This window comes from Chenopodium album, chromosome 15 (genome assembly GCF_948465745.1).
Source record: "Chenopodium album chromosome 15, dcCheAlbu1.1, whole genome shotgun sequence".
NCBI classification, from domain to species: domain Eukaryota; kingdom Viridiplantae; phylum Streptophyta; class Magnoliopsida; order Caryophyllales; family Amaranthaceae; genus Chenopodium; species Chenopodium album.
The window spans coordinates 28,983,395-29,009,636 of NC_137848.1; the positions used below are offsets into that span (position 1 = coordinate 28,983,395).

General features: G+C 37.8%; 1 non-coding gene across 1 annotated transcript; it reads left to right on the forward strand.

The window, feature by feature from the left end:
* The first annotated feature begins 22,815 nt into the window (after positions 1–22,815).
* LOC145583510 (small nucleolar RNA R71) lies at positions 22,816–22,922 on the forward strand. The gene has a single exon (XR_014100153.1). It is a non-coding gene; the product is annotated as a small nucleolar RNA R71 (small nucleolar RNA).
* Positions 22,923–26,242: the final 3,320 nt, after the last annotated feature.

A 26,242-nucleotide genomic window follows, 5' to 3' on the forward strand; every position in this document is an offset into this window, starting at 1 on the left:
CATGAGTCGTTCTTTTTGTCATTTGAGTCGGGGGTCCACTCTATTCCTAAATTCTTCCACATCTCTCCATCTACATCATCTTTCCACTCTCCTCATGCTTGCTCCATACATATCATTCCCCTCATTCTTCCATGATCTTTCTCCATCTATGCATGTTGGATCGAGTTTGAGTCAAACAATTAACAATAAATATTCATAAATCCCTTTTCCACAATACTTGGTCAAGAAGAGAAGGGCGACTAATCAAGGACAACGCTTTTGTTCATATCTTACTTTTTGATAAACCGATTCGTCAAAAGAGAAAAGCTAAGAAGATAATGGCAACTCGAGAAGAAGTCAATGAACTTATGCAAAACTTGGCTAATGTAACTGAAATGATGAAGGCTATAGCTCTTCAAGTCAATGACCCTGCAAAACAGCAACAGATGCAACGAATGGAGGAAAGCTTGAACAAGCTCTCCAACGACTACAAGTTCCAGGGCATTAGTTCACAAGGGGTCTTGACGGACAAGGAAGTTCTTCAGTAGAAGTTCAATGCCAATGACATCCCTAAGTTCAAGCCAACTGACAATCCTTACTTCCACTTAAGGGCCGTTGAAACTATAATGAACATTAAGGGAATTAATAGGAAAGTCTTTCACTCTTTGTTCTCACTATCTCTTGAAACCGTTTGCAAACAATGGTTCTTTTCTCTTGACAAAGAAAAGATGTCAACTTGGGATGGAATAATAAACGCTTTCATTGATAAATATAAGTGCAACATTCAAGTTGAAACAAACCATAGACAACTCGAGATGCTAAGCCAAAAAGAAAACGAAGAGTTCACCTCTTTCTTCAACAAGTGGAGGGAAAATTTTGCTAATATGGTTGAAGTTCCTACTAAAAAGGAGTTTGTAAGGATGTTTATCAACCTCCAAGAAAAGTATTCAAAGAACTTGAAATATCAACACAACTTGAATACTTTCAAGGCTGTCTATGACATAGGTATTGAAATCGAAGATGACCTTGCAAAACAAAAAGCTACTAACAATAATAACAACAGTGGCTGGAAAGGAAAGAAGAACGACAATCCTTCTTCTTCCAAAAACACTCACTCTGGTAACAATGTTAGTACCTTTGACCTTGACTATGTCTTAACCATGGATAATCAAGGATCTAAAAAGAAACCAAAAAGAGAGTTCACACCCATTGGAATAACCTATGATGCTGCCTTCAATCGTCTCCATGATCGAGGATTAGTCAAACCTATTAGCCTTACTGAAGATCCAACGCTAGAAAAGCGATCTTCAAGATGGAATCCCAACTCTTATTGTAAGTATCATCAAGGAAATGGTCACATCACACCAGGGATGAATATTACAGATTTCAAAATCTCATTCAAGATCTCATAGAAGCAAACAAGATCCCATTGCCTCTAGCTAGCAAGAAGACCGGGTGATGATCAAGCAAAAGACACAAGGCGAGCTTCAACGACAAGACTTCATGACCTCTTTTTTCTTTTCTTTATTCCTTCTTTCCCCAATAAGTCTAGCATAAGTACCTTTATATTTTCCTTAGATTTATTCTGTATGATTTTTTCTTTTTCCTTCTTAATAAAATGAGCATTTCTTTTCTTGCATATGATCATTGCATTGCATAAAAAAAAAATGCCGGACTTAGCATAAGGTATACCAATGATTTGAGGCACCCCTTGTAGCCATATCAAATCCTCTTCACCTTTCAAATATACAATCCTTTCTTGATAAACCACTTTGAGCCTCGTCTAAAGATAGACCTTTCTTTTTTCAACCCACATCTACCTAACCTTAGGATGGGATAGTGTGCAACTTATGCAAGTTCTAAATACAAAAGCTTGAGTGATTTTACCTAGATCTCAAAAATTTTAAAAAGCAAAAAATCATTAAAAGTGTGCAAAAGGGCAAGTGTTCCAATTTTGTTGATATGAACATGTCTTTGATAAGAACAAGTCTCAGATTGCGTCTCTTATCGAGTGCTCGATACCGTGCCTGAGAAACATGAATTCCAAGTGAGTGATAGACCGCATGATCGGGATTGCCCACACTTATCAAAATAAAAAATAAAAGAATGCAAAAAAAAAAAGAGCAAAAATATAAGCGAAAGAGTAAGGAAATCTCAAGTATACAAATATAAAGATTCAAAAGCAAGGTTGTACACCTTGGGGGCTTATCTAGGGTCTTGAGCCTTTATCCTCTTCTTCTTCAACCTTTAGCCTAACCACGTTACAACCCTTAAAAGACCTCTTTGAGGTACACACACACACTTGTGCGAGGTTCGACTAGAGCTAAGTTCGGCCTGATTCCTAACGGATACGTAGGCAACCTCACATTGGGGTGCGACCGTAATAAAAATGCATTCATACATTCACATTCATATTTACATTCATACATGATCATATCAAGGGATCTCAAATGCTCATCCCTATCAACTTAAAGCTAGACTTGGGGGCTTGATCCTTACATCATTAGCCTACCCAGCCTAAAAGTCACCATTATTTGACTCTTTTCAATATATTTCCACACACTTAGCTCTTGCAGCTTAGACGTAGTGTCACTTTCACACACATCACAAATACATGACCAAATAACCCTTCCTTTAGGAACCCTTTGTCATGAAATCTTAAAATGATGTTGAAGCATGCCTTGTTATATCAAAATCATTCATCACTATAAACATCATTGCATCACAAAGTATGAAGTACTTAGCCTCCACACCTAAGTTACCCAAATACTTTCATCATCGATTTAACAATTGAGATAGCCTAGGATGAACTAATCCTTGCACCATGAGATACAACGTCGACGCATACATTGACTAAGCTCATTCAACATGCACCGCAAATACTTAAAACACTCGCTTTGATTCTTTTTCGCGTCTTTCTTTTTCGGGAGAAAGTCGGTATCCTCCACAAAAATGGCGGAAAATTTTAATTTTTGCTTTTTTCATTTTCGAGTTGCATAATCACATTACAATGCACACACGAGTCAAAACACATTGAGTCAACCTCAAGTCGGTCAAAACCCATTGAGTCAAAGCAATCATAATGAGTCATGTACACAAAAACTTGGGCCAACCCTAAAAACATGAGCAAAGTCCTATAGTCTAAAATATAGATGCAGGTACTTGATTGATGATCGGCCTACCGACGGTCATATTGATTAATTGGGTTCCTTGATACGCCAGTTAGCCCCTATAAGCAAATTGACATGATTAGTAGTCGGCTCGATAACAATCGCAATTAGTGATCGGCCTGACAACGATCATCTCACTTAGCTTAAGCGCCTAAACATTGGCTCATTACAAGCACCAAGGCATTGGTCCAAAAGCAGGCACATCATCTATGTGAAAATTTTCCAAGACTGGATTGTCATCTCAAAACTAGCAAAGTTCCCATGTGTGGATTGTCGTGCTCCTCCTGTATTTGGCAAGTTTTTCCGAGTTCGGATTGTCATACATTCATCAAATCTTCGACAATTTTTCCGAGATTGGATTGTCACCTCTGGCAAAGTTTCCAAGCGTGGATTGTCGTACTCCTTCTCTGTTTGGTAAATTTTTCCAAGTTCGGATTGTCATCAACTCTTTGGCAATTTTTCCGAATTGGATTGTCATACACCCAGTTCCCTGTGGCAAAATTTCCCAAAGAATTGTCGTAGGTCTCTATTCATCTTAAGATTTCGGCAAAGGTTCCCCAACAAGGATTGTCATTCATTTCAGTAAGTGGCAAATTTTCCCCAAGGGGATTGTCGATCGACTCTTTTTTGCAAATGTTCCAAGATGCGGATTGTAAAATGTTGCAATATTTTACCAAAAGGATTGTCGCATAATATTGGCAAATTTCCAAGGTGGATTGCTTTCAAGAGTTATATTCCAATACGTGGATTATCGATTGTATCAAGGTTCTTATGACAGATTGTTACGAAACATTGACAACTTTTCCCAAAATTGGATTTTGGCAAAATTTCCGAGATACGAATTGTCGATTCATCATGGCAATATTTCCTAGGATGGATTGTTACGTGGCATTGACAACTTTCCTTAAATCGGATTGTCGTACATCATTCAAGAGTTGTGTTGGCAACTATTCCTAACGAAGAGAGGATTCTCATCACCCTGAAAGGATCAACACAAATAAGCATTCAAGCAAAACATCAGCAGATCGAAGATCACAAGGCAACGAGGTCTTCAACGACATTCACTAAGGTGAGAAGGTTATCAATTAAATTATCAAGTCAAGGCACAGATGGGAAATTGGAGGTAGCTACAAGCAGCAATCTCCGACAATGTTCTAAAGCAAGGAGGACATTGTCTACAGCGGCGAGTTACTGCCGTGGCAAGGTATTGCCACAACCCTGAAGACAAATACAAGCAGTGGTCTTCGACGATATTCCCTAGGATGTGGAAGATTGTCATAGCAAAGATGGCTACACGCAGTCACCTTCGACGATGATCCCTAGGATGTGGAGAGTTGTCACAAACAATCGAGGATAGCTATAGGCAACGGTCTTCGACTATGGTGTTCACGAGGCACTATGGAGGTTGTCATAACAAAATGCAGCAACAAAATCGGTTACTCCAGAGACGTGTGCTCGACGGTGCAAGATACGCGTGTCCTAACTCTTTTATCTGTTTAACTAACGGTAGTTTGTAAGTATCGGCTTAGGATCGTAGAATGCTCTGAATCATTCTTCGTCCCTATCGCTACTTTGAATTTCGTTTTCGAAACTGGCGTTTCTCCAAATTCAGCCAAACTGGGGGCTTCTGTAGACACCCAAATATGTCTCCCCAAAAAACCAAACCTAGTGATGAGTACCTTTCATGTCGCTTGATTATCGAATAAGGTGAAAGTGTGAAAAGTCTTGTGATGTGGTTATTTTTGATGAAAATCTTTCTTTCTGTTTTCGAAAATCTTCTCTATTTATGAAAATAGCTACTCCAATTTAGCTTGATCCATGACGAAGTTCCAATAATAGTGTAGTTGGGTCGAGCTCATAAAGAGCTTTCCAATGATATATTATAAGCCCAGTGCCGATGAATTGGGTCTGAAATGGTTTTATGGCCCAATGATCTAGTGGAGGGCCCATTAATTATTATTCCTAAAATTACTCGAGTATTAGGTCGGGCTTAGCTAACCTCTAAGCATTGGACCTTGTCGGGATCGAGTTGCGGGTGGATTTCCGTAGAAGGTCTTCGAACGAGCGAGACTAAACCCAACAGCGAAGCACGCGTCAAAGGTATTAATCTTTCCTTAATTCTTGTTGTTTAAGTTAATTATGTCTAGTGATTATATTAATTGTGAGTGTGGTCTTGGCTCGGGTTTTCTTTCACGGTGAGTTGGACTCATCGAAACCCAACAGCGGTATTGGAGCCTTGCTCATTTATTTTTATAATCATAATTTTCAAGGTGTTTTTATGGCTTTATTTTTCCGGTTTTATGTTGCTAATTAGATTAGTAGCTCGGTTTTATTATTTTTAAGCCCATATTAGAGCTGATTATGGCCCCGAACCCAGATTTTCACCCAAAAATAGTGAATTTATGGTGGAAAAGGTGTTTTGGAAATGGTTTTACACTTTCAGGACTGTGTTTTTGGCCAAAATCTGACCAGAAATGCCTTTTACGAGGGATTTTTCGTTTTGACTAAAAATTTTAAATCTTTCTAACCTTGAATCTTAATGGCATATTTATGATGATTATGTATTTGGTCCTTTCCTTAATGTTTCTGCATTTTAAACCTCTTTAAGCGTGGTTACTTGGTAATAATTGGTGATTGAAAGATTGGTTTATATTTTCACATAATTGCAAATCTATTGCATTAAGTGTGAAAAATTTGTTCTTTGAGGCTTCTAAGTACTAAAAATTCAATCTTTTATTGTTTTATGTGATTGAAACTTTAAGTTACTAAATTCCATGAATTTTATGGGTGAACTTTAGATTTAATAATGTATTAAGTTGATTGGAATCATAAAGTTTGAATCTTGTGATAGAAATTTCATTTATCTTCATATTTGAAGATATAATTTTTTTAAGGATTCACAAGTTTAAAGTTGGAATCTTTATTTGAATATTTGTGTTCATAATTTCAACCGCCTTCTAATTTTGTCAAATCTCATGATTAATTTAAGTTAATTAAATTAATAGTGAGTATAGCCTTATTGCATCAACTTGAACCAATTTTATTAAAGAATAAATCTTGGAAATAATGTTTGGTTCAGTGCACTTGGATGAAGTTATTTAAGTTGGACTTGTAATAATTTTTTTTATTTATTTTGGCTCATTTTATTAATTCTAAAATTAATTTGGAGTTAATTATTTAGTCACGCAAAATTAGTCTTAAAAACCCGGGGATATTGCACAGGAATCGAGGGCAAAGCATCCCTTGGCGAGCCGGGCTGCATAGCAGCCCACTTGTGGCTGCCAAGGGGCTGCCTCGAGGAGGTGCAGCCCTGTGCGTGGCTGCTGCTCATGGCCAGCCAGCCATGCGGGCTGCTGTGCGTGGCTCGGCTGTCCGTGGCTCACTTGCGCGTGCTAGAGCCTTGTGGCGCGAGGCATACTATATATGTATGTATGCAAGTTGGTGCTTGATAGGGGTTAGTTTGCGTAGACATTGCTTGCGAAGCAATGTGGTGCAATGAGCACTCCAAGTCTTTGTGCTAGGCACTTAGACATTTTGAACTACGCATTTTTGTGTTCTTTTGCCGTTTTAAATATTTCAATTAATTATTTTGGTTTTAATTATTTTAATTAAATTTTGAGGCTAGGCCTCGGTTTTGAGCGGCATTGGCAAAATTTTTATTTTGGCAAAATTTTGGGTTTTACCGACTTAATTAATCGAATTAATTAAGTTGGATGCGGAATTTAGTGGGATCTTCAATTATAATTGCGCTAAATTACATAATCGGTTAAACAACTTTGACTAGTTTTAATTAGGCGTGTTAATTGGATTAACGACCTAAATTAGTTACTAGTTTTCGCGTGTTTGTGCATTGTTACTTGTTTATCGTTGTTAAATGCATGGGCCATTCACAAATAGTGAATGGATGAATGGAATGTATATTCTCCCGCAGGTTTTATAAAAATGGTAACTAGTGGGGCTCGATTAGGATAGAAAATACGGACTGAGATTCGTGATGCATTTTTGTAAAATCTAATATGGTCTGCAAACCGTTGAGTATTTTTGTACCTTGATATTTAGATTAGTCCTAATCATAGATACTAGTATTTGCATAATTATGGTCATGTCTTGAAGACGGAGGTTCTTGGAAGACGAAGCCATGAAGTTGAAAAAGCCATCCCTTGAAGACTTGAAGACTCAAGGGGTCATGCTAGTTGCCAAATGCATCTTTATTTATGTTTTCGATATATATATTTATGATTATATATATTTGTTATTTATATGTTAGATGCATGTTTAGGATTTCGAATGTTGGGATGATTAATTAGGTTCACTTAAATCAACCAACATAGAAACCCTAGGTACCTAAAATATTGAATAAAACTTGCCATTCCAAAACAACACTTATCGACCTATTGAGAGTAGTGATGTGCTACGCCAAAGCGAGGCATCACTATTACTCCTTAGGATACATAAGGCATACTGGGTATACAAGTTGGTTTTGTTTATACTCAACGATATGAGTGATGGAGTCCTAACATGTCGTGGCAAAGTGGATAAGTTGTTGAGAGAGCATTAGATGCAACTATTTATCAAACCGAGAGTGGCTTGGAGCCATTAGCAAAGAGTTGCTTACCTTAGAAGATTGAGTGTTAAGACAAGCCAAAGAATGCTTAACCACTCATTGTTTCTTTGGATCTTGGAATCGCCTTATTCTTGTCAAATGGGGACAAATTTAATGTGTGGATAAGACGCTTAATAAGATTGAAAATTTGCATGAATGCTTTTAAATTTCAAACTTATTATGTTATTTTCTTGATAAATGGTTATACTTTGCACTTATATTTGTAGAATTCCAAATCAAACTATATGGTTTTCCATGATTGGTAAAGGAAATCTTTAAGAATAGTTCTCAAAGAAAGGAAAGGCATTTCTAAAATACAATTCTCATAAATGATTTTTACTAGTTCGAAAGGACGGTTGGACATCATGTATTCAAAATACTAGGTAGTTTTGATAAACATGAAGTATTGACTTGGAAACTCAAAATTTTCAATGCTTGACAACCAACATATCTTTTCGCTTTATACGTTAGTGAGTACAACTCATTGATGTATTAATTCAAGCACGATTTAAAGGAAAAGATGGAACTTTGTTATACGGCGCATTAGATGCTTAATTATGCCTAACAAAGTATAAAAGTCGAAGACTCTTAAAAAAATGATTCTGAAAGATTATGAGATAAAGTATGATAAGAATTATAGGAAACGAGGAACAAAGAAAAGGAATAAGATTCCATTTCTGCTAAAGAGTTCATGTTATTCTAATTAACTTAGCAAGTTATTATCTTCACAAGTATCAGATACTGCTTGAGTATTACACTTGGAAAGTGACCTCAAACTATTGAAGATAAGCTAAGTTATTGACTTACAAGATTAGAATGAAGCCAATGGTGCTACATCAGTTGTAAGGTATTATGCTTTGTTTAAAGACCTTTTAAGCTAAGGCTGGAACAAATAAATTGTTATTGTGTTCCATAATCAGCAAAAAATCCGTTAAAACCTACGGAAAGACTCACATTCAAAGTAAAGAGCAATAGTTGTAAATTTATTTGAATGGCATGGTTGTCTAAACCATGAGTCAAGAATGCTTGATTATAAACAAACATTTCCCTAACATGAAAAATCACAAAGTTCAAATCACAGACATGATTTGTATTCCGGACATCTTTAGCAATGTCACATTAACAAGAACGTACTCAAGGCTATATAGGCTCTTGACAGTTGATTGATTTGAAATAGTTCTAAGACAAGCAAGTCTTACTTGTTAAAAACCGACGAAGTAAGAGCTATTGTTCTTGGTATAAACAATTAACTCCAAAAGCTAAAGAGGATTCAATTACTTCAATGTTTCACAAAGAATTTGAAAGAATATGGCTATATTCATCAAATGTTAACAAACTTGACCTTGAATAGTTCAAGAGTTCAATGAAGTACATAATCGACTTGGAAAGATATCAAAACGTCTAGATTAGATCGAACGATATTTGCTTGAGCCAAGCGTGACCATCACAAAGTTATGAAATTGAAATTTTCATAAATAACTCCACAAAGAACATAGTGTGTCTTCACGGAGACCTCGATGCCATTTAAAAATGACTCGAACAATGATGGATGACATCCCTTCCTATAAAGTTCTTAAAGATTTGCACAAATGACGAATGTTACACTAAACAAAATGTCTGAGCTAAGAAAGGACACCATATTCAGTTATTGATAGAATTAACTTCTAAACGTCTTTTCAAGTATATGTTTAAAACTCTTAGCCACAGTGGGAGCTCACTGGCTCAGTGGGAGCTAAGTGACTCAGTGGGAGCTCACCGGCTTAGCAAGAGCTAGGTGGTTCAGTGGGAGCTTAATGGCTCATTAAAGGCTAAGATAGCTCAAGTGGGAGCTAACTGTTTGTTTCACAACGAACTTTTACCCAAAGACAATATACATGTCTATTTTTAAGAATTCAAGTGAGACTATGGGCATTACCTCCACAACCTAAATGAGAACATAATGTTTGCTGCTCTAAGTGGTGTCTTTCTGGAAAGTAACACATTTCCAAAACGACAAGTGGGAGGAAAATGAACTCAATGACCATCGAGATTATCAACAAAGTAGAACTAAGAATCTCGGAAGACCTTAAAAAGGGCTTCGTAAGAATACTTGATCAAGAATACTTTAAAGGACTTTACAAGTGCCTTAAAAGAGAATTCATTACTCACAAAACTACTGATAAGTTGGAGTAGGACCAAGATAATCAAAGGGCTTTGGAAGCACCTTGAAACTTAGTGTTTGATGCAATAACCCCGTATAGGTATAGAATTCATCAAAGTTTTGGATTGAATCCTATAAATTTTCTATTAAGTTAGAAATAAACCTAAGACTTACAAGCATACTATTTTCTATTAGATAGTAAGGGAATAATGCCTTGTAAGATAGCTACGATAAATCCAAATTCCAAGTAATGGTTAGAGGCCATAAGATCCGAAATAGACTCCATGTTTGAAAATCATGTTTAAAACTTGATTAATTTGCATGAGGGGTGAAAGACCCATCGATCGCAAATAAGTTTTCAAGGAGAAAACTAACAAATGTGGTAATGTACATGCATACATAGCTAGATTTGTTGAAAAGGATATAATTAAATTCACGGAGTTGATTTTAATAAAAACCTATTCACCAATCGGAATGCTCAAATCTTTTCGTGGTTATTCTAGCAAAATTGCACATATGAAATTGACAAGAGGAAAATGTAGGTCGTTATCTACCTCTCCTAGAGCCAAACTTAATTTGTAAACACTCGACCAACCCTAATACAAGTATATGGTAAGTCAAGGGTCGAACCCAAAGGAATGAGTAGGAAAGATGCTATAGCCTATGTCAAGCTGATTCGAAGAATATAAATGGTAGTGGATGGCAATTAAGATGTCAAAAAGCTAAACAAATCGAAGAAATCAATATGCTAAACATTAGGGATATCGGTTCCACATGCAAGCTCGATGATAATGCTAATTTATAGATCACTCAATCGATTCAACATCACAAGGGACAAACAATAGTTGTAATCAAAGGAATCCAAAAGCTATCTCCTATAAGCCAAGCTAGGGTTCACTATGAATGGCTAACAAGGAAAATCACAATAAAATTCAATCAATTAAAGCAATTCTCAAATTAAGGGTTCATGTCATTGAAATTTGCAATGCAATCTAGATTAATCCTATAGGTTGATCACTCCTAGTTTAATTAATCACATGTACAACTATGTCAACCAATTTAATTGCAACATTCAAATCAATTTAGCATCATCAACTAGCAAAAATCATCAATCAAGCATGCTTCCCCTTCTCCCTAGCAACTAATATACTCACTAATCATGGTGAAATTAAGGAACAACACAAATTCAATCAAATTCATATTCATTTAATGCTTAATCTAAAGAAAATCATTCAATCAACAAATTCTAGAGCAAGGAATGTAATCTCAATCAAAATTCAAGAAACTAGAAAGAATTGCATTAAATGTAAATCAAAGGAAAGAAATCTTACAAACTTTCATTGAATTGAAGAAGGAATTTCAAGATCAAATTGAAATCTAAGATCAAATTCAAGTACAAACAAGTAAATGTTAAGCTTCTCTCTCTACTTTTTCTCTACTATTTCTGGAAAATTCTCTCTCAAGTACAAAAGTTAAGTCGTCATAAAAAAGAAATTCAAAAGCTATAAATAGGAAAATCGAGCGAAGGGGGCCGCACAAGGCCGTGCGCACGCACAGACCAGCCGCGCGCGCGCACAGCTGGGTCTGCGCGCACGCACCCCTGTGTGGTGCACGAGGCCTTGGCTCCTTCGCTTGCTTGATCAAACTCCGCGCTCCCGAGCATTCCCATTATCAGTGCACTCGAGATGATGCCTGCAAACAAGGCAGTCCCAAAATGAGCAAATTGACTTGATTATTCACCTACAAAACACAAATAAAACAAAGAGAGATAGCATAACAAAATAAAACTAAAACTAAAACTATGAATTCTTAACTAAAATATGAATAACTCGTAAAAACTAATCGAGAACCAAAGTGAATTATAAAAATGGAAAATCAAATAAAACTAAGAGAATTATATGAGAATGATGAAAGAAAATAAAGAAAATGAACCTAAATCTTATTCTTTTAAGTGCCATAAACGATGCTCATCAAATTCCCCCAAGCTAAACTTTTGCTCGTCCTCGAGCAAAACAAAATCAAACCCAAGGGAAAATGTTGACACTATTCAAGCAAAGAAATAAATAAGAAAACTAGAGAAGATGAGAATATACACTAACTCACTTTCGTAGGAATCACGGTCAATTTTAGCAACTAAAGACAAGCCATTTAAACCCCTAGATCGCTCTAGAGGACGAGTGATGCTCTCGTAAAGGTTTCCAAAGAGGTTAACCTATAACTCTTTTTATTAAAAAGGAGGCAAAGCAAAAAGAAAAGAAATGAGAAAGTTTAAAACCTCGTAAAGAAAAGAAATGCTTATACAATGGACTTTTGCACATGATTAAGGCACGAATGATATCAAACTTTCTAAAACAACAATGGTAAGCACGTTCTAAGATATCGAGGGTTGATTAAAACATAGGGTATGCTAAGCGTAGAGAACTAATGAGGCGCAATCCACTTTCATCCCAACCAATCTAACCGCGTTCTCCTTAATGGCTTCAAATCTTCCCTTAATAAGCGTCTCTATGGTTTCTCGAAGGAACCGGAAAAGAATAGAATTTGAGGGTTTTCGACATCTTGACCTTGCATCCCTTTTCCTTAGTCTTTAACTCATAATGCCCTCCCTCAGGATATGACTCAACCCCTAGGTCGAAAGGACTTTCCCAAAGGTTGTAACGTAAGGGCAAAAGGTTAGGAGTAGGCTTAAAATTTTGAATTTGGTGGTACACCTAGGTTATGAAGAAAAGGTTGGCCACACCTCGACACCAAAACCAAGAAGTCACCAAACAAATACCCCCAAGCTTATTCAGAGCTATATCCACAAGCATATATACAAAAAGCGTAAACGCTTCTCCCCCAAGCTAAAAGGAAGCATTGTCCTCAATGCTTGAAAAGGGAAAAGAATCACATCAAACTGTTTTTTGAATTTTCTCTTTTTCACCCTTTTTGTTTTGTAATTTTCATTTTATCAAAGCAATTGTCCTCACCTCTTTTAACTGTGGTCGGCTTTTTCGATTTTGCATTTATTATGTCCTTGCCTTTTTTTTTAACTTTGGACGGCTTTTTCATTTATTCATTTGCCATTATTCGCAATATATACAAAAGACGAGCGTGCTTACAAATAAAACCAATATCCAACCTTTTAGACCACAAATGACCATTTGCTTCACAAAAACCAAGATTGGAACAAAAAGAAACAAAAGGCTCAAAGTTCTAAAGATGTGGCTTGAAAAGAAGGGGAAAGGCTCAAATGGTTAGCAAGATGGCAAATGTAAACCCAAAGAACTAAAAAGAAAGAAGAAAATCCAAGAAATGAAAAATTACCACCCCGAAAAATGGCCTTTGTCCTTCCTAGTTGGTTCTGTCTCGTGTTTGAGAATTATGAGTCAAGATTAAAGATTAGGCATGCATAGGTTAATCCACGCCGCACAATCAAAATAATTATGAAGGCTTGAAAAAGAAAAATCCTCACACGGTTGTAGCAAAAACTTACTAAAGTTGTCATATCCACCAAAGGAAGCAACTTCGTCTTACCACAAACCAAAAGAATCCGGCTTCAAGGCCCCAAAAGGTCTAAACCGCTACCTTAGCATACCCTATCCTAAAGTCAACCAAAGATACTCTCAAACCGTGCAAACCATTGTATTTAGAAAGAAAAATAGCCAATGTGCAAGTTCAAGTGGTACTAAGTCCAAAGTAAAAGCAAAAAGATGAAGAAAGAAAAGCAATGCCTCAAAACATTTTATTCATATTCACAAAAACAAGCTTTGTTTGTTTGTTTTTTTTTTCTTTTTATATTTTTTCGAAGAAAAGAAAAGGACTAAAAACAAAATAAAGAGAACAAGGGATAAAAAGAAAAGAAAAGAATAAGAAAAAGAGAAAAGGAAAACACGAAGGAAGAAGAAAAGAAAAGAAAAAGAAAAAGAAAAAGAAGAAAAGGAAAATGAAATGAAAAATAGAAAAGTAAAGGAGAAGTAGAAAGCAATAAGGAAGTAATGCTAACACACATAAATCCCAATCAACAAACAAGTGAACATTCGGCCACAACGCCAATGTTCCCAAACACACTAGGGTGTTAAAAAGCAAACAACCTCGAACCATTCAACTTAAGCTATTGCACATTAAACAAGGCGAAAGTGCACCTTTATGAATCGTCGAAATCCAAAGCATAAGCAATAGAGCAAGGTGAGAAATAAAAAACTATATACAAAGAAAATTGTTAGTAACTTCAATACAAAGAAAAGAAGAAAAGAGAAAACAAAATGCATGAAAATAAAGAAAAAGCAACAGTAAATAGGATTAAATTAGTGTAGGAAGCAGAATCATCAGACTGAAGCAGTATGAGGAGACAAGATATCAGATAGTCATCATCAGGTATCATCATAACAGAGACACAGAGAAACCCAGCGGACAGCGATCAACGAAACAAGCAACAAAACAAATAACCGGGCAGAGAAATCAGCAAAAATACAGCAGCATCATCATAAAACCAAACGACAAAGAGATCAATAACAAAAGCATAAGAGACCATGAATAAACTACAAAAGCAAGGGGGGATATGGTGAAGCACATAAACAAATGACATAAAGCACCCCCAAGCTTAAACTGGACTACCCCCCTAACTCTAAACCTAAAGACATATAGGCAACCGAGAAACATCATATAAAGCACATAAGAAGGGGGGGGTAGCCATAGTAGTATCACTCCGCACTATGGTAAGGGGTAGAATGAGAACTCCCCTCACCGGTCTCCATCATATGACTAGAGCTAGCCATCTCGCTCACGTTCGTGGGAGCCTTACCCCTTAACCTACCTTCCCTCCTAGCTCTATCAACCTCAAAATAATGAGACCAATCATCTAAGACCGGCTCACCCGACCTACCCCACCTTCCAAAAGTCTCGGGGTCCGGAAAGGGTGAAGGATTAGCCGGATCATATGTATAATCACAACCACCGGGCCGCCGATAGTCGTAAGTGGCCGGGGTGGTGCCTATGATAGAACTAGGGTGAACATGAGGGCCCTCCCAATAAGGGTAGCAAGGCCGAGGACCAATGGTAGGATCAAAAGGCTCCCATTGAGGGATAGGTCCTTGTTGGACCGGGAGATATGGGTAATTCACATAGGGCTCGATCTCCCCCATCCGAACATGTAAATCGTACAATTGATTTGTATGATAGTCATAACCAAGATTAGGGGTTTTCATAGAAGGCATAGAATATAACACATTAGCAATAGAATCAAGCTTAGCATGAATGGTTGACAAATCAAAAGTAGAAGGAGTAGGAGAGGGGGAAGGAATAGGTGTACCTTCCGGTTCAACCGTGGGAATAGTTTGAACATTCGATGAGAAAGCATTTGTTGAGCGGCCTCTTGTATGATTCGTCCTACGTCGAATAGAAGGATCAATATCTCGCACTGCAGGCCTCCAAGACAAGGAATCTTTCTTGTTTGGTCGGGTAGTTGCCTCTTTGCGTGGGATTAAGAACCATTCTTTAATCCGGGAAACTTTCTAAATGAAAACATCATCCTTTTTAGTACGATCGAGGAACTTTTGGTTCACAAGGGCGGAGATGTTGAGGAAATGAGAAGAAGATTTTTCTCGAGGATCAATAATTGGGGGAAGCTCATTTAACAAAGTATTATAGTCGTCATTGATGCAAAGAGATAGGATAGAAATCATCCCTCACAAGTGGATGCTCCCCGATAGGCTAACTCCATCACAGATATCCAAGAATCGATTGATCAAATGCTTCGTGAAATCCACTAGCTCAATCTCAAAGTCGTTTTGGTCGGCTATCCACAACAAGCAAAGCTCCTCTCGGGAGATAGCTCCCAAAGAGTCCTTGGAGCAAAGAGCGTAAGTGAGGAGACGGTTGAAATACCGCATAGCCGGATGAATCATGGAAGCGGTCTTGGAATTTTGAGGCTCATACTTCCCTTCCTCCGAGATACTTCTCCACCAACGTTGCTCATTATATCCACGGTCATTTGCCATTCTACTATGCGCCGGATAGATACAATTTTCCGCGTCTGCGGCCCATGGAAACTTGAAGTACGAACATAGTTGAGAATCCGTCAATGAGTGATCATGATTGAAAAGTTGGAAAGTCAAAATCCTTAAGGAATCGTCACCCGGTTCTCGGACTACTTCAAGAGAGGAAAGAAATTCATAGGTCACCCTAGCATAAGTAGGGGCGCTCAAATCCAAGAACACTAAAAGATCAAGGCCCTTTGCAAGAAGCCGAACGTCCTCATCTATGCCGAGAAACTTGGTTGTTGCTTGATCGTAGAATCTTGTTGGTCTTAGCTTTTTCTTTGATAGACGCTTGAAACGATCCGAATGTGATTCTGTAGAGAATTCAATGCCGTATGTTTCTTCTACCTCGGGTGGAGGTGGAACAACATGCTCTAGAACTTGATCTTGCCCGCTCTTGTGACAGATTGGAGCTATCTACAAGAAAGAAAACAACTCATGAACAAATCTTACATTTGTCATATTTCAATAATAAGCATAAGTAATTGCGCAAGAATCAAGCACAAATGCAATTTTCTCAAAATAGAAACAAGAGATGGCTACATATGAACAATGCCATTAATATAGAGCCATGAATTCGAAGCAAGTAGGCATGGATTTAAGGCAAAATTGAACATAAGAGACCAAATCATGAATCAAATTGAGCAAAATAATCTCAAACATTGAATTATCAAAGCAATAAAACCATCATCAAGAATACCCATGAGAGAGAAAATGACCAACAATGGTGATTCAAGTAATCAATCAAATTATACAAATTCATCATGAAAAAGCTTCAATTAACACTTAATGACATCATTCAACACAAATTACAAGTTAAAAGAACCAACAATGGAGTTCTACCATGAAAGCAAAAACAAGGGTTTCAAGCTTGAACAATGAGGAAGAAGATGACTAGAAAATAAGAAATTATACCTCAATGAAGCCTTGAATTACTTGAAAATTGCCCAAAATGAAGATTTAAGAACAAATAGAACACCCAAAGACAAGTTCCAAACCTCAACACAAAGCCTCAAAATTTCGAAAAAACCCCAAAATTTTCGAAATTTTGGTTCGAAAATCTGGAATTTTTTTGGTTAAAATTCGAAAATGTGATGTGTTTAATGTAATTTGATGTTAAAATGAAAATAAAAGAGGTGAAATTGATATGATTTTGCAAGAGAAATAATAGGGTTTGATGAGAGAATGAAGTTGGGAAAAATGGGGCAAAAATCGGGGAGAGAAAATGGAGAAATAAGGGGGGGTGCTTTTTGGGGTAAAAAGGGGGGCGAAGCGCACCTGGCTGCTGCGGCTGGTGCGTGCGCACAGGGGCTTGGTGCGTGTGCACCAACGACAACATGGGTGGGGCTGATTCTTGCTTGGGGCTGCGATGCTTGGCTAAAAACTCTGCCTACTTGGTGCGTGCGCGCAGCCAGGAGGTGCGTACTCACCAGGTTAAGGCTGGGGTTGGCTGTTTCTTCCTTGTGTTGCACCAAAAGAGACCAAAATTGCTGATCACTGTGGTGCGCGTGCGCAGGGATGGGGTGCGTGCAAACCAAGGGGGTACGGGGATGGTTCAAAAACCGTCAATTTTTGTCAAAGTTAGTGAAAATTTCTGACCCCTTTGGTGCGCGCGCGCAACCTATAGTGCGCATGCACCAAGCAAGAATATTTCGGCCAAATATACTCTCGTGTTGGCATAATGAGATAGTTAAAAGCGCATTTGAAAAAGAGTAGAAAATCAATAAAAATGCAAACATGAGAGCATAAAACCCCAACAAGCTTTTCCACCTAAACTTAACAAAACCTCGTGAAATCTTGAAATAACACCAAAATTGTTGGAAATTTTCTTCGATCCAATCTCATGGTACCTAAAATCAAGAGAACAAACAAAAATAAAGAGGAATAAGAAAAATTCTCAAGGATAAAAGAAATATAGAAAAATGTAAAATCAAAAGAAAAAGGTTAGAAAACCGGGTTGCCTCCCGGGTAGCGCTTGTTTAACGTCATAGCTCGACGTCCTCCACCAATTAAGGTGGTTGTCGGAAAAGCAATGAGTGAACAAGGCCAACAAAAGCACCGTCGAAATACTTCTTGAGACGATGGCCATTGACCTTAAACGGAGAAGAAGAATCCATCATTGAGACCTCTACAACACCACTTGGAAAAACATTCTTGACCAAATAGGGACTGCTCCATCTTGACATGAGCTTTCCGGGAAATAACTTCATCTTTGAATTATAGAGAAGAACCTTATCGTTAACACAAAAATCTTTCTTCTCAATAAGGTTGTCATGTGTTTCCTTGGAACGAGCTTTATACACACTAGCACAATCATAAGCATCAAACCGAAGCTCCTCTAGCTCATGAAGATCTAACCACCTTTTCTCCCCCGCACTTGCCAAGTCAAAATTTATCTTCTTGATTGCCCACAAAGCACGGTGTTCAATTTCAACCGGGAGATGGCATGACTTGCCATAGACTAGGCAGTATGGAGTGGTACCTATGGGGGTCTTGAAAGCCGTTCGATAGGCCCAAAGAGCATTATCCAACTTATTCGACCAATCATTTCGATTTCTCGCAACCGTCTTTTCAAGGATGAGCTTGATTTGACGATTAGAGACTTCCACTTGACCGCTCGATTGGGGATGATATGGGAGGCCGAATCTTTGATGGACTCCATGCTTCCTCAACATCTTTTGAAAGGCATTGTGAATAAAATGAGAACCGTTGTCGCTTATCACCGCCTTTGGTACCCCAAATCTTGGAAAGATTATCTTCTTAAACAACTTCATAACCACCTTGTGGTTATTAGTTGGGGAGGCAATGGCCTCAACCCACTTAGAAACGTAATCGACCGCCACAAGAATATATTGATTTCCGAAAGATGAGGGAAATGGCCCATAAAATCAATATCCCACACATCAAACACTTCTAACTCAAGTATGGGTTGTTGAGGCATTTCATTTCTCTTAGAGATGTTCCCAACTCTTTGACATCGGTCACATGTCTTGACAAAGCCCCATGAGTCCTTAAAGAGATGTGGCCACCATAAACCGCATTGAAGGACCTTAGTGGCGGTCTTAGAGACACCCATATGGCCCCCACTTGGATCCGAATGGCACATTTTCAAAACACTAGGCACCTCTTCGTTTGGCACACAACGTCTAAGTAAGCCATCGACCCCTCGCTTGTATAAGATGGGATCATCCCACACATAATACCTTGCCTCTCTCTTGAGTTTCTTTCTTTAGTTCTTAGAAAAGGAAGGAGGAAACTCCCCACATGCAAGAAAGTTCATTAAATCGGCAAACCGTGGGAGTTCCTTTGCTTCAATAGCATACAAGAAATCATCAAGCATCCTATCCTTAATTGGAGAACCATCATCATGAGTTTGAGAATCTTCTAAACGAGAAAGATGATCTGCCACAACATTTTCCGCTCCTCTTTTATCCCTAATCTCAATGTCAAAGGTTTGGAGCTCAGGAACCCACCGGATCAACCTTGGTTTGGACTCTTTCTTGGCAAAAAGATACTTGAGAGCCGCATGATCCATGAAGACAATGGTTTTGCAACCAAATAGATAACAATGAAACTTCTCAAAAGCATGAACTATAGCCAAGAATTCCTTCTCCGTTGTAGTGTAATTCCGTTGAGCTCCATTTAGAGTCTTGGACATATAATAGATCACATGAAGTTTCTTGTCCACTCTTTGACCCAAGACACCTCCTATTTCCGAATCACTTGCATCACACATAAACTCAAATGGTAAATCCCATCTTGGAGCTTGAACAATAGGAACAGAGATTAGAGCTTTCTTCAACTTATTGAATGCCTCTAAACACTTATCATCAAACACAAACTCGACATCTTTTTGAAGAAGATCATTAAGGGGCTTTGCAATGAGCGAGAAATCCTTGATGAATCTTCTATAAAACCCGGCATGCCCTAAGAAAGATCTCACTCCCTTTACATTCACCGGAGGTGTAAGCTTTTCAATGACTTCAATTTAGCTTTATTCACCTCTATCCCCTTGTGAGAGATCTTGTGGCCAAGCACTATGCCTTCCTCCACCATGAAGTGACATTTCTCCCAATTCAAGACCAAGTTCACCTTTTCACACCTTGCAAGACATTTTTAAGGTTTTCAAGGCATGCCTCAAATGAAACACCTCCTACGGAGAATTCATCCATAAAAACCTCCATCTCCTCTTCCAACATATCTCCAAATATACTCATCATGCATCTTTTAAATGTTGCGGGAGCATTGCAAAGGCCGAACGGCATTCTCCTATAAGCAAATGTACCATATGGACAAGTGAAGGTTGTTTTCTCTTGATCATCCGGGTGGATAGTGATTTGGAAAAATCCCGAATAATCATCAAGAAAACAATAGAACTTGTGCCTTGTTAGTCTCTCAAGCATTTGATCAATAAAAGGAAGGGGGAAATGATCTTTCTTTGTAGATGTGTTTAGACGTCTATAGTCTATACATATCCTCCACCCCGTGACCATCCTCGTCGGAATGAGCTCACCTTTCTCATTCTCAACGACGGTCATACCTCCTTTCTTTGGGACAACGTGAACGGGAGAGCCCCACCTAAAACTAGAAATGGGGAATATGATTCCCGCATCCAAAAGTTTGGTGATCTTCTTCTTCACTACCTCTCCCATTTGAAGAAGATCTAATAATCACGGGAAAAGTGGAGTTTGGGACCTAAGGTGTGATGGAAGAGGTTTGAGCTCAACCATTGGAACACCTTTACCTTCCTTCGATGTTGCCACTTGCAACGCTTCTTGGCTAGAAATGCTGAAACACATTTTCTCTTCTTTATCCTCAAAGCTTCCATTGAGCACATCTTCATACAAAGCCATCTCCTTGTTAGGAGTACCTATCTTTTCCTTATTCAATAAAACATTCTCAAGAGCATCGTTAGAAGTGAGAAATTGCTCATGCATAGAAGACACAACATGATCGAGAGAATCAATTAACATACAATTTTCTAAAGAAGAACTTGGATACTTCATGCTATCATTCAAGTTAAATTCTATCACCTCATCCCCTACTTTGAGTGAAATTTTAGCACTTTTCACATCTATCAAAGCACCCGAAGTAGCAAGGAATGGTCTTCCTAGAATGATAGGAATATTAGCATCTTCGTCCATCTCAAGCACAAGAAAATCCACCGGAATAACAAATTTCCCAACCCTCAAAGGAACATCCTCTACCTTACCCTTAGGAAACTTAATTGACCTATCGGCCAATTGCAAAGTGATGTTAGTAGGTAAAAGTTCCCCTAACTCAAGTCTTTGGTACACCGAGTATGGCATGAGGCTAACACTAGCTCCTAGGTCACACAAGGCATTCTCAATTTGCATTTTATAAATTGTACAAGGGATGGAAAAGTTTCCGGGGTCTTTTAGCTTAGGTGGCATCTTATTCATTATGATAGCACTACAATTCTCGGTCAAGTTTAGTGTCTCTACACCATCACAAGTCCTCTTACTACTCAAAATGTCTTTGAGGAATCTTGCGTAGTTGGGCATTTGGGTGACAACTTCGGTAAATGGTAGAGAAAGGTGAAGTTGCGTAAGCATGTCAATGAATCTTCCAAATTTTTCATCTAACTTGTGTCTCATGAATTTTTGTGGATAAGGAAGCTTGGATTTCACAATCTCTTTCTCCACTCTCACCTCACTAGGCTTCTCAATCTCAACCTCACTCAAAGATGCACCATCTCTCTCATCTTCAACCAAAACCTCTTTTGTGCCCTCTTTGGTCTCACTCTTCCTAGGTAAACTCTCCTCAAGAATCTTAGCACTCCTTGTGACAATAGCATTAACCGATCTCTTGGGATCTAGGCCTTGGGAAGGTAAAGAAGAAGGACTAGCATGGTCTTTTAAAGCATTAGCAAGTTGAGAAATTTGATTTTCAAGCATCTTATTATGAGTCATCATTTCATTAAATTTCTTATCACTTACAATCATGTAAGTGTTCAACAACTTTGTTTGATTTTCAATGATTTCTTCCAAATTTGTTCTATGTGAAGAAGAAGAGGATTGAACATAGGAATTATCATTTTGGGCCTTTGGAGCAAATCCGGGTAGAGGTCCTCTTTGAGCATTGTTTTGAAAATTGCCTCTACCTTGATTGTTCCAATTACCCCTATTTTGATTTTGACCATAACCTTGATTATGTTTGCCGCTACCTTGATTATGATTCCCATAACCTTGGTTTTGATTACCATAATTTTGGTTTTGATTTCGGCTACTATAACCTTGATTGTTATAGTTACCTCGAGAACCTTGGTTCCTATAACCACCACCTTGGTTATAGTTGTCAAAATTGCCATGATTGTTGTAATTCCTATTCCATTGACCTCTTTGATTCTCAAACCTAGAATCATGATTATTTGACACATAATTAACATGCTCATTCACATTTCCATCATGATCATCACAAACATCCATACAAGCATGAGGGCAACTAGAAACATCATGATCATACGACCCACAATCATCACAAAACAAGCATCTACTAGGCATGTTATTAGAATAAGGAAGGGGTTAAGAATTAGAAGACATACCTCCCCCCTGAGATTGGGAGGGAAGACTTGAAACTTGGTAGGTAGCACTTTCCAACTTTGCCTTGATAGCGGACATCTCCTTCCCCAAGTTTTTCATTTGTGAGGATAGATTGTCGATTGCATTTAGATGATCAACCGAGTACACCGAAGAGCTACTCTTGCTAGTTGACTCTCTTTCTCCATCTTGCCAATCTCTATAATACCTCACTACGTCTTCAATTATGTCAACCACTTCCTCTTCCGTTTTGTTCATGATAGTACCTCCGGCTCCTCCATATAAACATGATTTTCCTTGAGGGCTAAGGCCTTCATAGAAGATTTGAATGATTTGATAGGTTGGAATTCCGTGATGAGGACATTCTCTTTTATACTCTTTGTATCTCTCCCATGCTTCATAGAGGCTCTCACTTGGCTTTTGCTTGAAACCTTGAATCAAAGCTCTAACCTCTGCCGTTTTCTTTTATGGATAGAAATGGGATAGAAATTCCTTGGTAACCTCGTCCCATGTCCTTAGAGAATTCGGTTTAACCTCCTTGTCTAGACATTCCAAAGCACGCCCTATGAGAGAAAAGGGAAAGAGCTTGAGGCGGATGAATTCTTGGGAAATTCCGTTCACCTTGATAGTATTGCAATATTTTTCGAACTCCTTGAGATGGTTTAGTGGGTTTTCATGCTTGGCCCCACTAAATTTTCGCCTCTCTATCAAAGTGACCATTGCCGGTCTTATTTCAAAATCATTTGCCGGTGTTGTAGGTGGAGCAATCCCACTCTCAAATCTATATGCACCGGGAATCCCCAATTCTTTCAATGCCACTCTCAGGTTTTCTCCCATTCTTGCTTGTTCTTCTTGTTCTGGTTCTTCTTCACTTGAAATGCTAGGGCTCAAAGATCATCTAGCACTCCTCAACCTTGCAATAGTTCTCTCAATTTCCGGATCAAATTGCACTAGTGAATGACCACGTGCTCTATGCATAAAATCTCAAAAGAAATGGTTAGTAGCACGACTACAAATGTAGCCTAAAAGAAAATCTTTTTGTATTTTCAATTAAAGGTGAAATAGACTCAACAACTATAACAAAGCGCCAATATCACTCCCTGGCAACGGCGCCAATTTTGACAAGAGGAAAATGTAGGTCGTTGTCTACCTTTCCTAGAGCCAAACTTAATTTGTAAACACTCGACCAACCTTAATACAAGTATATGGTAAGTCAAGGGTCGAACCCAAAGGAATGAGTAGGAACGATGCTATAGCCTATGTCAAGCTAATTCGAAGAATATAAATGGTAGTGGTTGGCAACTAAGATGTCAAAAAGCTAAGCATATCGAAGAATTCAATATGCTTAACACTAGGGATATTGGTTCCACATGCAAGCTCGATGATTATGCTAATTTATAGATCACTCAATCGATTCAACATCACAAGGGACAAACAATAGTCGCAATCAAAGGAATCCAAAAGCTATCTCCTATAAGCCAAGCTAGGGTTCACTATGAATAGCTAACAAGGAAAATCACAATCAAATTCAATCGATTAAAGCAATTCTCAAATCAAGGGTTCATGTCATTGAAATTTGCAATGCAATCTAGATTAATCTTATAGGTTGACCACTCCTAGTTTAATTAATCACATGCAAAACTATGTTAACCAATCTAATTGCAACATTCAAATCAATTTAGCATCATCAACAAGCAAAAATCATCAATCAAGCATGCTTCCCTTTCTCCCTAGCAACTAATCTACTCACTAATCATGGTGAAATTAAGGAACAACACAAATTCAATCAAATTCATATTCATTTAAAGCTTAATCAAAAGAAAATCAATCAATCAACAATTCTAGAGCAAGGAATGTAATCTCAATTAAAATTCAAGAAACTAGAAAGAATTGCATTAAAAGTAAATCAAAGGAAAGAAATCTTACAAACTTTCATTGAATTGAAGAAGGAATTTCAAGATCAAATTGAAATCTAAGATCAAATTCAAGTACAAACAAGTAAATGTTAAGCTTCTCTCTCTACTTTCTCTCTCTACTATTTCTGGAAAATTCTCTCTCAAGTAAAAAAGTTAAGTCGTCATAAAAAAGAAAGTCAAAAGCTATAAATAGGAAAATTGAGCGAAGGGGGCCGCACACGGCCGTGCGCACGCACAGACTAGCTGCGTGCGCGTACAGCTGGGTCTGCGCGCATGCAACCCTATGCCGCGCGCGCACACCCTTGTGTGGTGCACGAGGCCATGGCTCCTTCGCTTACTTGATCAAACTCCGCGCTCCCGAGCATCCCCATCATCAGTGCACTCGAGATGATGCCTGTGAACAAGTAAAATAAAGAGAGAAAGCATAAAAAAATAAAACTAAAACTAAAACTATGAGTTATCGACTAAAAATATGAAAAACTCGTAAAAACTAATCGAGAACCAAAGTGAATTATAAAAATGGAAAATTAAATTAAACTAAGAGAATTATATGAAAATGATGAAAGAAAATAAAGAAAATGAACCTAAATCTTATTCATTTGAGCGCCATAAACGACGCTCATCAGAAATATGGAAAAATAGATACCAAAACCGCCTTCCTAAAATAGGATTTTGGAAGTGACCATGAAAATAGTCTAAGGGTTTTGAAATTCTAAATAATACTAGATTTGAAAGCAAGCTCAAAAAATCCATTATGGGATTGAAGGAAGCATTGCATAAAGGAATTGGAATGTGTTTTCTCATAAAGTTAATAAATGGATTGACTTATGAAGAAACATAGAAATTCTTATGAATGAGAAGTTTAGTGGGAGCAAGAGTCAATCTTGTAGGGTCCAACAAGAAGTTTACGAACTCTGTTCTAAATTAACTATCAAATGCTAAATGCTTAGATTTGAAAGTATTTTCGACAATGGACCAAGAAAAAGACGATACTTACTACATATTGGGCATTAAGATCTATTGTATATACTTAATAAAATGTTTGAACGTGTAAAGAAATTTACTGTGTTAAACATGAATTGAAGGACTTTGAAAGACTTTTGACCCGTATGTATAAAACTAAGTAAATGTTTGAACTAAGTATGAGCTAGGCTAAATACTAAGTCAAACAAGAAAGACTCTAGTAGAGACTTTCAACCATATCACATAGCAAACAGTTTAGCAAGACTCAGTGAAACTGGATGAGCTAAATGTAACGTGAGTGGAAAAAGATTGAGAATCATTCTATAATTAAATCCATCATGTACGCTACGATATGGAATAGTCACACGACTTACTTTCTTAGAGCATGTGAAGTATGTATATAGTACCAATCAACCTGAATCTATGTAATAGATCGTTAGATTATAACCAAGAACATCCAAAGTACTTGGATAAGTAACAGGATGAGTTCTTGACTTGTGGAAACATATACAATTTGAGAATTGAAGTTTCAAGCACAAACCTTAACAAGGATTAGATCCTTAACAAGGAAGCCGTTTAAAAGCACGATCTAATAATGAGTCGTGGCTTGAGAATGGTAACATGGACGTGCATCTATGTGTAATGTGCGAGAATTTAAGGTAACTTTCCATGATCACAAGTGATTAGGGTATCCCAAATCATAGTGAGCCGTTTGGAGTGAAACCCAAGCAAAGCATCATCAGGAAGTCTACTAAAATGTATGTTGGGAATATTGTTGCCTTAAAGGCAATAATAAAGAAGATGTTCTATGGAAAGTTCGTTGTTGAACGTTAATGATTGTAGGTTGTCAAGTTGAAGATCTCAATCATGAAAATGAGTGGGAGCCATCACTTG